We start from the raw sequence: 15,554 nt of genomic DNA, 5'->3' as shown, positions 1-15,554 counted from the left end.
AAAAGAGAGAGAGAGAGAGAAAGAGAGTGGGGGGAGAGAAAGAGAGAAAGGGAGAGGGGGAGAGAGAGAGACAGAGAGACAAGAGAGTGTCTTCATTCACGCTGGCCCTCCCAGGGCCCAGCCCAGGCCGAGCTTAGTACTTATCAAGCCGAGTGACTCCTGCTTAGTGACTGTGGGAACTGGGCTGAAGGGACTGGCATACTGGCTGCTGATTCTGAGAGTCCCTTAGGGAGAAGTGAGTCTGAAGGCAAGAAGGCTTAGTCACAGACACACCTGGTCTTCCTAACGCACAAGTGCATTGTAGAAACTAGAGGAATGAACAGGCAGATTCCTCCAGGACCACTGCCCCCAGCACCATCTTAACCACCTCTCTTCTGCCCCTGCACTTGCCAACACGTTACCACCATCACCACTACCGCCAACAGATCCATTTCATCATCGTCTCTAACACAGCCACCATCACTGCCATCAGCACCGTCACTAGCATCCCTATCTCCACCTCCAGCCCCACGGCCATCTCATCAACCCCTGCCACTACCATCCCCTTCACGGGGGCCCTTGTTACACGCCAAACCCCATGCTAAAGGCTTCACATGGGTGTAACCCTCGCAACACTCCTCCACAGTAGGAACGACTGGCCCTGTTTTCAGGGGAGGGGATTGAGGCTCAGAGCAGTAGAATCATTTGCACAAGATCACACCCTAGAAAGCTGCAGACACAGAATTTCACCCCAGGCGAGTGTGTGCTTCTAAGAGGGAAGGCGCAATGGTTCAGAAAGCTGCCATGCTGCACACAACGGCGTGTGCTGGGGGCTGGTTTTATGTCCAACTGGATATGAGAGGCTCCTATGGACTGTGACAGGCCCACCAATCTGTTCTTCCTTCCCTTTTCTGGTTTCCTTTCACACATTTTGGATCCTACGGTTTTTCAGGTCAGAGCAAATTAAAATGCTTTATATCCCCCCTTTTCTGAGCTGTTTGCACACAGTTCTGGAAACAGATGGAGTCTGATAGAAATCCCAGATGATAACTCAGATGTGAAAGCACTGTGCAAACATCCACGTAGCATAAATACCTCTGAGCATACGAGAGAGAGACAGAGAGAGAAACAGAGACACAGAGAGATACAGAGAAACTCAGAGAGTGATATACAGAGACAGAGAGAGAGAGAGATGGAGAGTGACAGAGACACAGAGAAAGGCAGACTGAGGGAAAGAAGGAGAAACAGAGACAGAGAGAGAAAGAGACAGAGAGAGCGCGAGAGATAATGCCTGATGACACCATTGGCTGTTCATGCCATTTGGGACCAACCCTGGGCCTTCGGGTCACCTGAGCCGATGACTTCTTAATAGCTTCTGTTATAGTTGAAGGAATATGATGCAAAAAAGTAAAGCTCTTAGCTGAATGTCAGGCTGATTAAGTGCCTGAGAAGGCTAGCAATTCTTTTCATGGACGAGAGCGTCTCTTGGCCAGTCATGACTCTGCCCCATCCCTGCAGTTCCCTAGCCTGGTTTCTGATCAGGAACAAGGGGAGGAGGACACCGCCTTCTTCCCGTAGGAGCCCCGTGTGGCCTGCCTGCTCTCGCGAGATCTTCCTCCTGGTGCTGGACCGGATGTGTATCCTTTCCATAGCATCTCTGGCTGGAGGTCAGAGTCCGGTGTGAACACAACTCAAAGTTCACTGCCAGGTACACAACATGAATTCGAGGACATGCCAGCATGGGTGGAAAGTGCCCTGGAAGCTGTCATTTCAAAGTCAAGATGGTTCTTACATGGTGATCCAGTGGCTAAGACTCGGCACTCCCAATGCAGGGGGCTGGGTTCAATCCCTGGTCAGGGAACTAGATCCTGCATGCTGCAACCAAACGTTCCCACAGCTAAGACCCTGCACAGCCAAATAAATTGAAAAAACAAGTCAAGGCACCCTGCGTTTAAAGGGAGGCTTACAGCATGGGACTGAAATCACCAATGGTTCCTGTGAAATGGGAGCTTGATTAAGGTTCTGATCTATAATCAATTAACCTGGAAAAAGGCTTCATGGGGACATATTTGGCCCAAAGGGGAGGGGCGGGGCTGCTTATGCTCTGGCAGCAGGGAGCTCAGAGTCTGTTGAGGACATTACCTGGAGCCCTCTGGGCACTCTGCAGCCGAGGAAGATTTATGGGCAGAGATGTATTATCCGTGGTCCTCACCCTGCGTTTTCTTTCAGGACACTGCCTTCTTCCTGTTTTGCTCCCTCCTTCACTCTGCCTAAGCTCCCTGGGGTAGCCCGGGGCTGCCACAGTTTCCAGGGGACAACCCGAGTCTGCTTTCATCTCCACCTCCATCTCTGTAACCGCAGTGGAATCACTGATTTCTTGGAGCCTCATCTTTGAAGTGGGAATAATGGTAGCCTCCCCATTTACCTTGCAGAGGTGTTGGAAGGACAGGAAGAAACAGCAGCACGAAAGTCCTTCTCAAAGAGTAAAGCTCTCTTCCAAAGCCAGGGGTTAACTGCTAATTCTATTGCTTTTGGTTTGGGGTTATTTTCCAGAGGTGGAGACCAAGGCCTGCAGCTGGTGAATAGAATAAGTGGCTCTTCCATCTGACCTTGAATTTGGTGACCTTGGCCAAGTTCTTTGGAGCCTAGAAAGCTTTATCAACAGAATTGGAAACTAATAACATCACCTCCTGCTTGGGACCATTTAACATCAAGGTCCAAAGTCAGGATGTAAAGCTGAGTGACAACGGGATGTCACTGACTAGTGAACAAGATGTGAGAAAGGATTCAGCCCCCCACAAGGCTGCTCTCAGTGTGGGGACATCATAAGCTTTTAAACATTAATTTTACTTCATTTGTACTTTGTAGATCTTCTGTAATACCCCCTTGAATTTCCCACAAAGCGTTACTTTTAAAATTGGGAAGAGTTAATGAAAATTTGAATTTGTGTCTGTAGCTTATTTCCCCATCTCCTTCTGCTGTCCACTCCGTCCTTCCCGGGTAACCTTCCCCGGCCCTTCCCAGGCCAGCCTGGCTAGTCCTGCCTTGGGCTAACTGGGGGGAGGCCTGCAGGGCTGGACAGACAGCGTCTGAGGAGCCAGTGGGTCCTGCTGCCTGGGACGTTGGTTGCCCTGCTGGAGGGGCTGGGCTGGGCTTGGCAGCGTCTGTTGGTTTGGAATTGGGACAGAGCACAGAGTGTGATGATGGAGGTGACCCTCTGCTCAGTTCCAACCCTGTACCAGAGTCTTTCTGAGCCACGTCTCATCCCATCTTCCCATCAGCCCCGAGAGGAGTACGTTGCCATCATCTCTCTTGATTTTGCAGATGGGGATGCTGAGGCTCAGAGAGGTTAAACAACTTCCCTAAGTCACACAGCCAGTAAAGAACTGTGCTATAATTTGAACCTGAGGGCTTGAACTCAAACAGTGGGGCTTTTCCCACCAGTAGGAGCCTCTCAGAGGTATTAGGGGCAGATGCATCATGAAATGCACTTGGTGGGGTGTAGGGGGGGAAGAGGAGTTGTGGGGGGAGAGGAGGGAATGTTTGAGGTGGGGAGTACTGATGCAACCCCACCTTGATCACATATCACCAACAAGATGCGGCCCTGCATCCCTGCCATCCACACGCAGCCTCGCTGCCTCCCAGAGGAGGGGAGTTAGGGGCAGCTAAGAAAGGATGTGCGACAGACTTAGAGAACAAACTTACAGTTAGCAGGGAGGGTGGGGAGGGGGTAAGGATGGAGGGAAGGTTAGCCAGTTTGAGATCGACATGTACACACTGCTGTATTTCAAGTGGATAGCCAGCAAGGATCTAGTGTACAGCACAGGGAGCGCTGCTCAGTGCCATGTGGCAGCCTGGATGGGAGGGGAGTCTGGGGGACAGTGGATACCTGTATATGTATGGCTGAGTCCCTTCACTGTTGACCTGAAACCATCACAACATTGTTATTGGGCTATTCGATCACGTGTGCTAAGTCGCTTCAGTTGTGTTCGGCTGTTTGTAACCCCATGGACTGTAGCCCACCAGGCTCCTCTGTCCATGGGGATTCTCCAGTCAAGAATACGGGAGTGGGTTGCCATGCCCTCCTCCAAGGGGTTTTTCCCACCCAGGGATCGAACCCATGTCTCTTATGTCTCTTGCATTGGCAGTGGGTTCTTTACCACTAGTGCCACCTGGGAAGCCCTATTGGGCTATATCCCAACACAAAATAAAAGTTTAAAAAAACAAAAAGAAAGAAATGACGTGTAGGATTCGAACCCAGGGCTGTTGAGTTCCAGCTCACCCGGTGAGTTCCAGCTCTGCACTACCTTGTTTCCCCGGGGCAGGGCAGGAGCCCCCAGACAGGGGAGGTGGTCTTTCTGAACCCATAGCAGTGAAAGGGAAGGAGGGAGGAGCCCCCCCAAGCACAAAGTTTCCTTTGACTGCACGCCAGGACAGGACACAGGCCGTGCACCCCGCCGGGACAGGGCACCGCAGGCGTCTGCCTTTGATTGCAAAGGGCTGCGGCCCAGCAAAGACAGGACTCATACCTGTGGTCTGGGGCTGCTCTCGCATCCCCAGAAATGCCATTTGCAGATGGGGAAGATGTGAGAAGACAGGAAGGAGAAAAATCAACAGATGCAGGGCAGGCATCCTGGGAGGTCGGGTCACAGCCTGGGAGGGAAAATAGGCCCCAGCCACGGGTCAGGGCATAAACACAGAGGCCCCTGGGCCTGGCGCGCTGGAGGGAACCACGCTGGGCTGGCTCGGGGAGGAGAGGTTTGCCATGTGTGTGGTGGCTTCAGAGGGAGCCCTGGCTTCTGAACCGAGAGGAAAGAAGAGTACCTTTCAGAGTGGTCGGGGCCATGGACGGTCTGCTCCCCGAAGCTCCCGTCGGGCGGCTTCCGGCCCAGTCCACCCTCCCTCACCCCAAACCCGCACCTCCGTGTGAAGCAGGAGGGACCCGTGACCCTGTCTGGAAGGAACGAACATTCTGGCCGGAAGAGACCCAAGGAGGAGGCTACGGGTCCTGGTACACACAGGGCCGTGACGGCCTCAGACCGTGTCTTTCTTTTCTGCCTTTTGTAGTTAAAAACTGTGCGGTTCTACTGTACAGCACAGGGAACTCTGCTCAACTGTTATGTGCCAGCCTGGGTGGTAGCGGAGTTTGGGGGCGAATGGATACCTGTATATGTATGGCTGAGTCCCTTCCTTGTTCACCAGAAACTAGCACGACATTGTTAATCAGTTATACCTCAGGACAAAATAAAACATTTTTAAAAAGTACGGTTCACCGCGGAGGACAGCGCTGAGCTCCCTGTGCTATACGGCAGGCTCCCAGTAGCTAGCTATTTCACACTTGGTAGTGTACGCATATCAATCCCAACCTCCCGGTTCATCCTACCCATCCCCCCAACACTGTGTCTACACATCCTTTCTCTGTGTCCCTATTCCCGCCCTGCAAGTAGGTTCATTAGTACCGTTTTTCTAGCTTTGACATGTATGCGTCAATATCTGATACTTGTTTTTCTCTTTCTAACTTAGATGGGTGGGGTGGGGGTGGGAGGGACATCCATGAAGCCGGGTATATATGTATATAGATAGCCGATTCACTTCTTTGTTCAGCAGGAACTAATGAACTAACGCAACATCATAAAGCAACTATGAAAGTGAAAAAGGGAAGGTGTTAATTGCTAAGTCGTGTCCAACTCTTTGAGACTCCATGAACTTTTACCCCCCAGGCTCCTCTGTCCATGGGATTCTCCAGGCAAGAATACTGGAGTGGGTTTGCCATTCCCTTCTCCAGGGGATCTTCCTGACCCAGGGATCAAACCCAGGTCTCCTGCGTTGCAGGTGATTCTTTACCATCTGAGCCACCAGGGAAGCCCCTGATTATTTGCATATATCTTGGCATCTGAGCAGAAATCCCCAAATCAGTCTTAAATACTCCTGTATGATACAATTGCCTAGCGATAAAGCCCCCCATTAAACACTGTAAGATCTCAGAAAAGCAGAGAAAAAATTCAGACATCCCAATTAGTGCTGGGATGTGCAGGGGCAGGTCTCCCTAGAGCCTCTGCTGCTGGAGAAAAACCCTCATTTGGGATTCATCAGCTGTTTTATGTGAGGGTCATTGGAACCTCTGGTTTTCACTAGTCACTTGGTTGGTCTAATACCAATTCCCTCCTTTCTTACCTCCTGCCTTCCTTCCTCCCATAGATATTTATCACTAGCTCTAAAACCTTGGGCAATTTCCTTAGTTCCTTTTGCCTCAGTGTCCTCATCTGTAAAATGAGAATGCTCATACTACCTACCTCATAGGCTGTTATCATGATTAGATGTGTTAATACATACTCAGCACCTAGTATAGTGCCAGCCGGATCCAGTTGTTCAGTAAGTATTAGAGCTATTTAATTTAAAAAATTATTATATTTATTAAAAATTTTTATTATAGTTGCTTTACAATGTTGTGTTAGTTTCTGCTATACAGCAACGTGAATCAGCTATATGTATACATATATCACTTCATTTTTGGACTTCCTTTCCATTCAGGTCACCACAGAGCACTGAGTAGAGTTCTGTGTGCTACGCAGTAGGTCCTCATTAGTTATCTATCTTATACATAGTACGCTTGCTCCTTGGAAGAAAAGCTATGACAAATCTAGACACCATGTTAAAAAGCAGAGGCATCACTTTGCCAACAAATTTCCATATAGTCAAAGCTATGGTTTTTCAGTAGTCTTGTATGAATGTGAGAGTTGGACCATAAAGAAGGCTGAGTGCTGAAGAATTGATGCTTTCAAATTGTGGAGAAGGCTCTTGAGAGTCCCTTGGAGAGCAAGGAGATCAAACCAGTCAATCCTAAAGGAAATGAACCCTGAATATTCATTGGAAGGACTGATGCCGAAGCTGAAGCTCTAATACTTTGGCCACCTGATGTGAAGAGCCAACTTATGGGAAAAGATCCTGATGCTGGGAAAGACTGAGGGCAAAAGGAGAAGAGGGAGACAGAGGGTGAGATGGTTGGATGGCATCACCGACTCAATAGACAAGAATTTGAACAAACTCTGAGAGATAGTGAGGGACAGGGAAGCCTGGTGTACTGTAGTCCATGGAGTCGCAGAGAGTTGGATGTGACTTAGCAACTGAACAGCAATAACAGTATAGTTTCAGTGGTATATATATGTGTTAGCTTTATTTTGGAGAAGGAAATGGCAACCTGCTCCAGTGTTCTTGCCTGGAGAATGCCAGGGATGGGGGAGCCTGGTGGGCTGCCGTCTCTGGGGTCGCACGGAGTCGGACACGACTGAAGCGACTTAGCAGTAGCAGCAGCTTTATTTTAAAAAATTATCTTTGAGAGGGAAAGGGTTTTATAGGTCCTCTTGTCCATCCTGCGGCTTTCAGGAAGCCCATCACCTTGTATGGTAAGATGTGCTGAAGTTAACAGCTTACATGGTCATATGTTCTTGCTTACTTCTGATCAAAATGACTGCTCGAAGTCCCTAAGGGAAATGGAGAACGGTAGACCCTGGGTAAAGTATCAACTGCCTCTGTCTTTTTTCTGTAAATAAATTAACTAAAAAAACTTCTTTTGGCTGCACTGGGTCTTCACTGCTGTATGTGGGCTTTTCTAGCTGTGGAGAGTGGGGGCTCCTCGCTAGTTGCAGTGCACGGGCTTTTCACTGTGGGGGCTTCTCTTGGAGCACAGGCTCTAGAGGGGCACGGGGTCCCGTAGATGTGGCGTGTGGACTCTAGAGCACAGGCTCACTCCAGCTTAGTTGCTCTGTGGCATAAGGGGTCTTTTTGGACCTGGGATTGAACCAGTGTGCCCTGCATTGGCAGGTGGATTCTTAACACTGAGCCACCAGAGACATCCACTTCTGTCTTAATGGTTCTTAACCCGAGTTGAGTTTGTGGCTGGGGGACATCTGGCCATGCCCAGAGATATTTTTGGTTGTCACAGCTGGTGAGGGTTGGGGGTGCTGGCATCTGGTGAGTGGAGGCCAGGTTTGCTGCTGATCATCCTAGAGTGCATGGGACAGCACCACCCCCTCACCCCGAAAAGTGATTATCTGGTCTTAAATGTCAACAGTGCCACAGTGGAGAAACTGCCACCTCAATGGGAGGCAGTCTTCCAAGTAGAAAAAATAGGGGCCTCAGAGCCCACGAGACAGGGGTGTGCCTTCTGACTCTTCCTGTGTCTGCTGTGTAGCCTGGAACAAGTTCTCAAACCCCATGGACACAACATGACCTACATGAAAAATGGAGTTTAGTCAAGCTGACTGTGAAGTGTTACTGAAAGTCATTTGAGAAAATGTAGATATAATACTGGAGAAGGCAATGGCACCCCACTCTAGTACTCTTGCCTGGAAAATCCCATGGACGGAGGAGCCTGGTGGGCTGCAGTCCATGGGGTCACTAAGAGTCGGGCACGACTGAATGTCTTCACTTTCACTTTTCTCTTTCATGCATTGGAGAAGGGAATGGCAACCCACTCCAGTGTTCTTGCCTGGAGAATCCCAGGGGAGACTGGTGGGCTGCCGTCTATGGGGTCGCACAGAGTTGGACACAACTGAAGTGACTTAGCAGCAGATATAATACCAAACACAGTACCTAGCACAAGGTAGCTACTCAAGGAATCTTCATTCTCATTGCTACCTCCAATGGAAAATGGTTTTTCATTCTCCCTTCAGTCTTCTGTACCAGCAGGATGGTTCCGGGTGTGTTTAACTGGCCATTGTTAGTCTCGTTTTTCAATTCTTTAATCCTGTTGTGGTATTCTGCTGAATTCTCTCCAATTTTGTCAAGTCCTTCTGAAGTAGTGCTAGACTCAGACGCCCCAAGGTTGAGGAAAGAGAATTATAGCAAAATTCTTTTACTGACACTCCCATTTATACATGTGCGTGCCTTCTGGATGGAGCCTTATCCTGCTGACAGTTCATGAGCTGGCCACCCGCTTGGGCCTTTCATCTGCCTCTCTATGTCTATGTATTCCTTCTAGTCGTTCAAGCTTTGTTCCCCGGATTTCGTAATGAAGAATTATCAATGATAATTGAGAAGAAGATAGACATTTAAAAAGAGCTCAGGAGATAAATGTAAACTCATAGGCACAAAAAACCAAGAGTTTAAAAAAAAAAACGTCAGAAGGAAAGACAAGAGAACGAAAGGAAGAGAGATTGATATATTCGGTTGCAGGACACCTTTGGGTATTACCCATCAGGCTTCACGGTGTGCTGGAGAAGAGGAATGATGCAATGGGGAAGCAAGCTTGGTCATGTGACTTGACAGAAACGTCAGTCTGCTGTTTTGGACTCATGGCCAGTTGGCCCCTTGGAATCCACAGCGTGGGGCCCTGAGACCTGGCTTCCTCACAGGAAGTGGCAGGAGAGCGCAGTTATCAAAGCCCAAGCTCTGGAATCAGACGAACCTTGATTTCATCCTGGCTTCACCACTAACTGCATCGTACGTCCGGGGCAAATGGTTTGCCTCTTCAAGGCTGCCATTTTGCAAGAGTAAAGTTGTAGAACTGGTAGTAGTAAGGATGCCTCATCCTAGGAGTGTGCCACAAGGCAAGGCATGTAAAACATTGAACTCAGGGCTGGACACAATAGACATACTCAGTAACTGTTACTGATGAAGAAGATGATGTTGACACGGTTGTCTACTCATGAATATGTGCTCTGGCTGTCTAGTCTGGTTGGAAACACATACATACGGGACTGCATGTATATGCAAAGCTGAAATCCATACACTGTGTGTATATACCACATGTGTACAACACACATACATATGTACTGTTTAGTTGACAGTCATTTCTGACTTTTTTGTGACCCCATGGATTATAGCCTGTCAGGCTCCTCTGTCTATGAAATTTTCCAGGCAGGAATACGGGAGTGGGTAGCCATTTCCTACTCCAGGATGCATATGTATGTGCACATATGTATTTTAGCTTTTCGTGCACATGCAGTCATGTCTTGGAGTTGGTTTATCTGAATCTATCTCTTCCAACCTCTGGGCTTTGTAACGAATGTCATATTGGTAGCTCCATCACGATAGGAATATTTTATGGCATATGTGTTTAGTTGGTAAGTCGTGTCCAACTCTTTGCAATCCCATGGACCATAGCCCCACCAGGCTCCTCTGTCCATGGGATTTTCCAGGCAAGAATACTGGAGTGGTTAGCCATTTCCTTCTTCAGGGATCTTCCCAATGCAGGGATTGAACCCACAGCTTATGCCATGTCTCCTTCATTGCAGGCAAATTCTTTGACCACTGAGCCACCGGAGAAGCCCATTTTATGGCATGTAAGTCACTTCAGTCGTGTCTTACTCTGTGCGACCCCATAGACGGCAGCCCACCAGGCTCCCCCATCCGTGGGATTCTCCAGGCAAGAACACTGGAGTGGGTTGCCATTTCCTTCTCCAATGTGTGAAAGTGAAGTTGCTCAGTCATGTCCGACTCTTAGCGACCCTATGGACTGCAGCCTACCAGGCTCCTCTGTCCATGGGATTTTCCAGGCAAGAGTACTGGAGTAGGCTGCCATTGCCTTCTCCAATTATTTTTATTCTATGGCATCAGATCAGATCAGATCAGATCAGTTGCTCAGTCATGTCCGACTCTTTTCGACCCCATGAATCGCAGCATGCCAGGCCTCCCTGTCCATCACCAACTCCCGGAGTTCACTCAGACTCATGTCCATCGAGTCAGTGATGCCATCCAGCCATCTCATCCTCTGTGGTCCCCTTCTCCTCCTGCCCCAAATCCCTCCCAGCATCAGAGGCTTTTCCAATGAGTCAACTCTTTGCATGAGGTGGCCAAAGTACTGGAGTTTCAGCTTTAGCATCATTCCTTCTAAAGAAATCCCAGGGCTGATCTCCTTCAGAATGGACTGGTTGGATCTCCTTGCAGTCCAAGGGACTCTCAAGAGTCTTCTCCAACACCACAGTTCAAAAGCATCAATTCTTCGGCGTTCAGCCTTCTTCATGGTCCAACTCTCACATCCATACATGACCACAGGAAAAACCATAGCCTTGACTAGACGAACCTTTGTTGGCAAAGTAATGTCTCTGCTTTTGAATATACTATCTAGGTTGGTCATAACTTTGCTTCCAAGGAGTAAGTGTCTTTTAATTTCATGGCTGCAGTCACCATCTGTAGTGATTTTGGAGCCCAGAAAAATAAAGTCTGACACTGTCTCCACTGTTTCCCCATCTGTTTCCCATGAAGTGGTGGGACCAGATGCCATGATCTTTGTTTTCTGAATGTTGAGCTTTAAGCCAACTTTTTCACTCTCCACTTTCACTTTCATCAAGAGGCTTTTTAGTTCCTCTTCACTTTCTGCCATAAGGGTGGTGTCATCTGCATATCTGAGGTTATTGATATTTCTCCTGGCAATCTTGATTCCAGCTTGTGTTTCTTCCAGTCCAGCGTTTCTCATGATGTACTCTGCATATAAGTTAAATAAACAGGGTGACAATATACAGCCTTGACGAACTCCTTTTCCTCTTTGGAACCAGTCTGTTGTTCCATGTCCAGTTCTAACTGTTGTTTCCTGACTTGCATACAAATTTCTCAAGAGGCAGATCAGGTGGTCTGGTATTCCCATCTCTTTCAGAATTTTCCATAGTTTATTGTGATCCACACAGTCAAAGGCTTTGGCATAGTCAATAAAGCAGAAATAGATGTTTTTCTGGAACTCTCTTGCTTTTTCCATGATCCAGTTTGGCAATTTGATCTCTGGTTCCTCTGCCTTTTCTAAAACCAGCTTGAACATCAGGAAGTTCACGGTTCACATATTGCTGAAGCCTGGCTTGGAGAATTTTGAGCATTACTTTACTAGCGTGTGAGATGAGTGCAATTGTGTGGTAGTTTGAGCATTCTTTGGCATTGCCTTTCTTTGGGATTGGAATGAAAACTGACCTTTCCCAGTCCTGTGGCTACTGCTGAGTTTTCCAAATTTGCTGTCATATTGAGGGCAGCACTTTCACAGCATCATCTTTAAGGATTTGAAATAACTCAACTGGAATTCCATCACTTCCACTAGCTTTGTTCGTAGTGATGCTTTCTAAGGCCCACTTGACTTCACATTCCAGGATGTCTGGCTCTAGGTGAGTGATCACACCATCGTGATTATCTGGGTCGTGAAGATTGTTTTTGTACAGTTCTTCTGTGTATTCTTGCCACCTCTTCTTAATATCTTCTGCTTCTGTTAGGTCCATACCATTTCTGTCCTTTATCGAGCTCATCTTTGCATGAAATGTTCCTTTGGTATCTCTGATTTTCTTGAAGAGATCCCTAGTCTTTCCCATTCTGTTGTTTTCCTCTATTTCTTTGCATTGATTGCTGAAGAAGGCTTTCTTATCTCTTCTTGCTATTCTCTGGAACTCTGCATTCAGATGTTTATATCTTTCCTTTTCTCCTTTGCTTTTCGCTTCTCTTCTTTTCACAGCTATTTGTAAGGCCTCCCCAGACAGCCGTTTTGCTTTTTTGCATTTATAGAAACTGGTAAACCTAAACATCAAGTTTCCCCAACCCCCCCCGGAGAGCCAATTTACTGGGATACCAGTGTGCCTGTGCACCTTGCATCTCCAAGTAGACTGAACTCCTTTAGGGCTGGGGATGTGCTGAATCCACCCCTTGACCCCTACAGGGCTTGGCATGTGTCTTTTGTGTAGCAGTCTTCAAAGGATGGACTGGGCCAAAAGGATCAAAGGGTGAGTGGATGAAAGCAAAGGACAACGTATGCAGAAATGGAGCTAATAAAAAAGACAAAGTTGTGTCCGAAAAACTGGTAGATGAGTAGCCAGGAAGGGAGTGAAGGGTCAAGACAGGGAGTATTTGGATGAGTAAAAATGGTCTGTTGATAGGAAAGAAGGGCTCTAGAAATAAAAAATCAAGACAGAAAATGAAATTCAGGATAAGAGTGGACTCCATACGATTTCAGACCAAGCAGGTAGTGTAGTTTTGGAGTTCCATTCTTTTAGATGAGTGGCATTTGTTAAAAATGTTGGGACAATTAAGGAATTGTTTATAAGAAAAACAAAAAATTTAAATCAACGTAATGTCCAAGAGGAGGGGACTGGTAAAGTAAACAGAATACATTCATTTCATAGAATACTTTGAGGTCATAAAGAATGATGGAAAGTTGCAATAAAGTGCAGTCAGAGCAATGAGAAAAAGGAGGTAAAACTTGAACAATGTTATTCACAACATTAAGGGGGAAAAGCAGGTTAAAAACTGCATGTAGAATCACCCAGTTGTAAAGATATGCATGTGCAGAGAAATATCTGGAAGAGTGTATATTAAAAATACTAAGGGTAATTACTTTTTGAAGGAGTTTTTTTCCCTTTTCTTTTTTGCTTATTTTTTTCTATTTTTTATTGTTCTTTTTTTTTTCCTATTTAGAATACTTCTGTAATTAAAAAATGAAAACATTTAAAATGTGTTTTCCACCCTTCCTCTGTCTGTCTACTCCTCATTGTCTCCATGCGTGTGTGTTAGTCACTCAGTCATGTCTGATTATTTGTGACCCCGTGGACTGTAGCCTGCCAGGCTCCTCTGTCCTTGGGATTCTCCAGGCAACAATACTGGAGTGGGTTGCCATTCCCTTTTCCAGGGGATCTTCCCGAATCAGGGACTGAACCTGGGTTTCCTGCACTGCAGGCAGATTCTTTACCATCTAAGGTACTAGGGAAGACCCCCTCTCTCCATTTATATATATATATATATATATATATATATATATAAAACTGCCTTTTAAGGTTATGGCTTCCTGAATATTGTTAGCAAAGTGGCTGAGAAAAGATCTGTGGACTAAGGAAGGATTTTCTCTTACTTGCGAATTTATCTAAATACATCAAAATTTTTATACTGATTTAACAAATCACAGTTAGAACTCTGAAACACTGTAGTAAATTGCTTTGATTGAGCACAAGTCAGCTTTAGGAAATTGGGACCGTCCTAAGGAATCACGAAGTCTGCACTGGGACTGGGGGCAGGATGTTGCATTGTTGAACGGTGACTCTCCAGAACAGCTGGAAAAGCTACAGGGTTCCAGCGGAATGACAAGACAATTCCAAACATAGCAGCCTCCCAGAAATGCAGGGCTGGCGATCTAAAGACCTCCAGACCCCACAACGGCTTCACTGAACTCAGTGTCTAATGAATGGCAGGTGTTAGGATGCAGGCAAGAGTTTCCTGTGGCAAATCCTGCCGCACAGATGGAAGATGCATTTCTGCCTGCAGGGAAGTAGTTTAGCGGGAGGCAGACCAGGGAGCTGAGATTTCCAATAAAGTACCGTTGGAGCCATGAATGAGCAGGCACAAGAAAGAAAGTTTTCATCTTCCGGGAGGACAACAGAAGAACTGGAAGTTTTCTCCATATTCCGTTTTTCTGAGAGGCAGCGTGGCGCAGTGACAAAGAGCCTGGACTCTGGAGCTGCAGGCAGGGAGTTTAACTTCTGGCTCATTGTACCTCTTGAGACTTGGCTGCTCTGTACCTCAATTGATCAATCTGTGAAATTGACATGGTATGAGTCCCTGACTCATGGGGCTTTTGTAGGGATTAAATGGGGTAATATACATGAGGCACTTAGAGCAGTGCCTGGCATGCGGGAGGTGCAATGGAAATGTTCCATGTATTATTATTTCTTGGTCTCCTTCCTTCTCTCTACTCTCCTTTCCTTACCATTCTGCCTTCTTTCCCCTCCTCCTTTTTCTACCCTTCTCTGCCTCTCTCATCCTCCCCACAGTTTAGATTTCCATGGTTGATGGACTAGTTCCTATCTTCTGAGATAAAATTGAATCTTTCTCTGAGATTTTTTTTCTTCCAGGATAAATAAGACCTTACCTTTTGATACTTCCAGGAGAAGACCTTACGTTTTGATACAAACTGGTGCTAACGCCAACAGTTTGATTCTTCATGCAGTGTCCTAAGTGAATTTACTAAGTAGGTTGCTTATTTGTTTATTAAGCAAATATATATTTATTTTCCTTGTACCTTCCCTATGCTAGGCATGAGTCTGTTTAACCTACATGATTTCATTGCATTATCATTCCAACCTCAGGAAAGAAGTAACCTGTTCAAGGTCCCACAGGTAATGGTTCCTGCCATTCGTAGCCAGCTGATAATTGGCATCGAACAGTTCTCTACAGTGCAGATGACCTTGACCTTGCATTGCCACGTGGATCAACCCCAAGGCCGCTGGATGATGTCACAGATATGAGCATCCTGTCTTCTGGAGCCGGCTAATGTTGATTTACTACAGCTGTTAATAATTTACCAGTACAGAAAGTAAAGAGAATTCTCCTACACCAGAAGAGGGATCTTTCATTATTTTTATAGCAGCCTCTTTATGATGGGAACGACCTGGCCTTTGGAAACTCCATGTTGACTATGAGATTATTAACTAAGCGAGAAGCAATATTATGTGTGGTGGGTAGTTGGTGGGTGGGTGGGTCATGGGGCAGTGTGTGTGTGTGTGTGTGTGTGTGTGTGTGAGATGGGCTTACAGCCTAGGGATACATAAGGACTTGTATAGGGCACAGGAATTAACTGTGGTGGATCCATAGTTTCAGATGAATTTAGTCATGTTGGT

Source organism: Bos indicus, chromosome 21, assembly GCF_029378745.1.
Source record: "Bos indicus isolate NIAB-ARS_2022 breed Sahiwal x Tharparkar chromosome 21, NIAB-ARS_B.indTharparkar_mat_pri_1.0, whole genome shotgun sequence".
In the NCBI taxonomy this organism is placed as follows: domain Eukaryota; kingdom Metazoa; phylum Chordata; class Mammalia; order Artiodactyla; family Bovidae; genus Bos; species Bos indicus.
The sequence above is the reverse complement of the archived record's forward strand: the minus strand, read 5'-3'. Positions refer to the sequence as shown.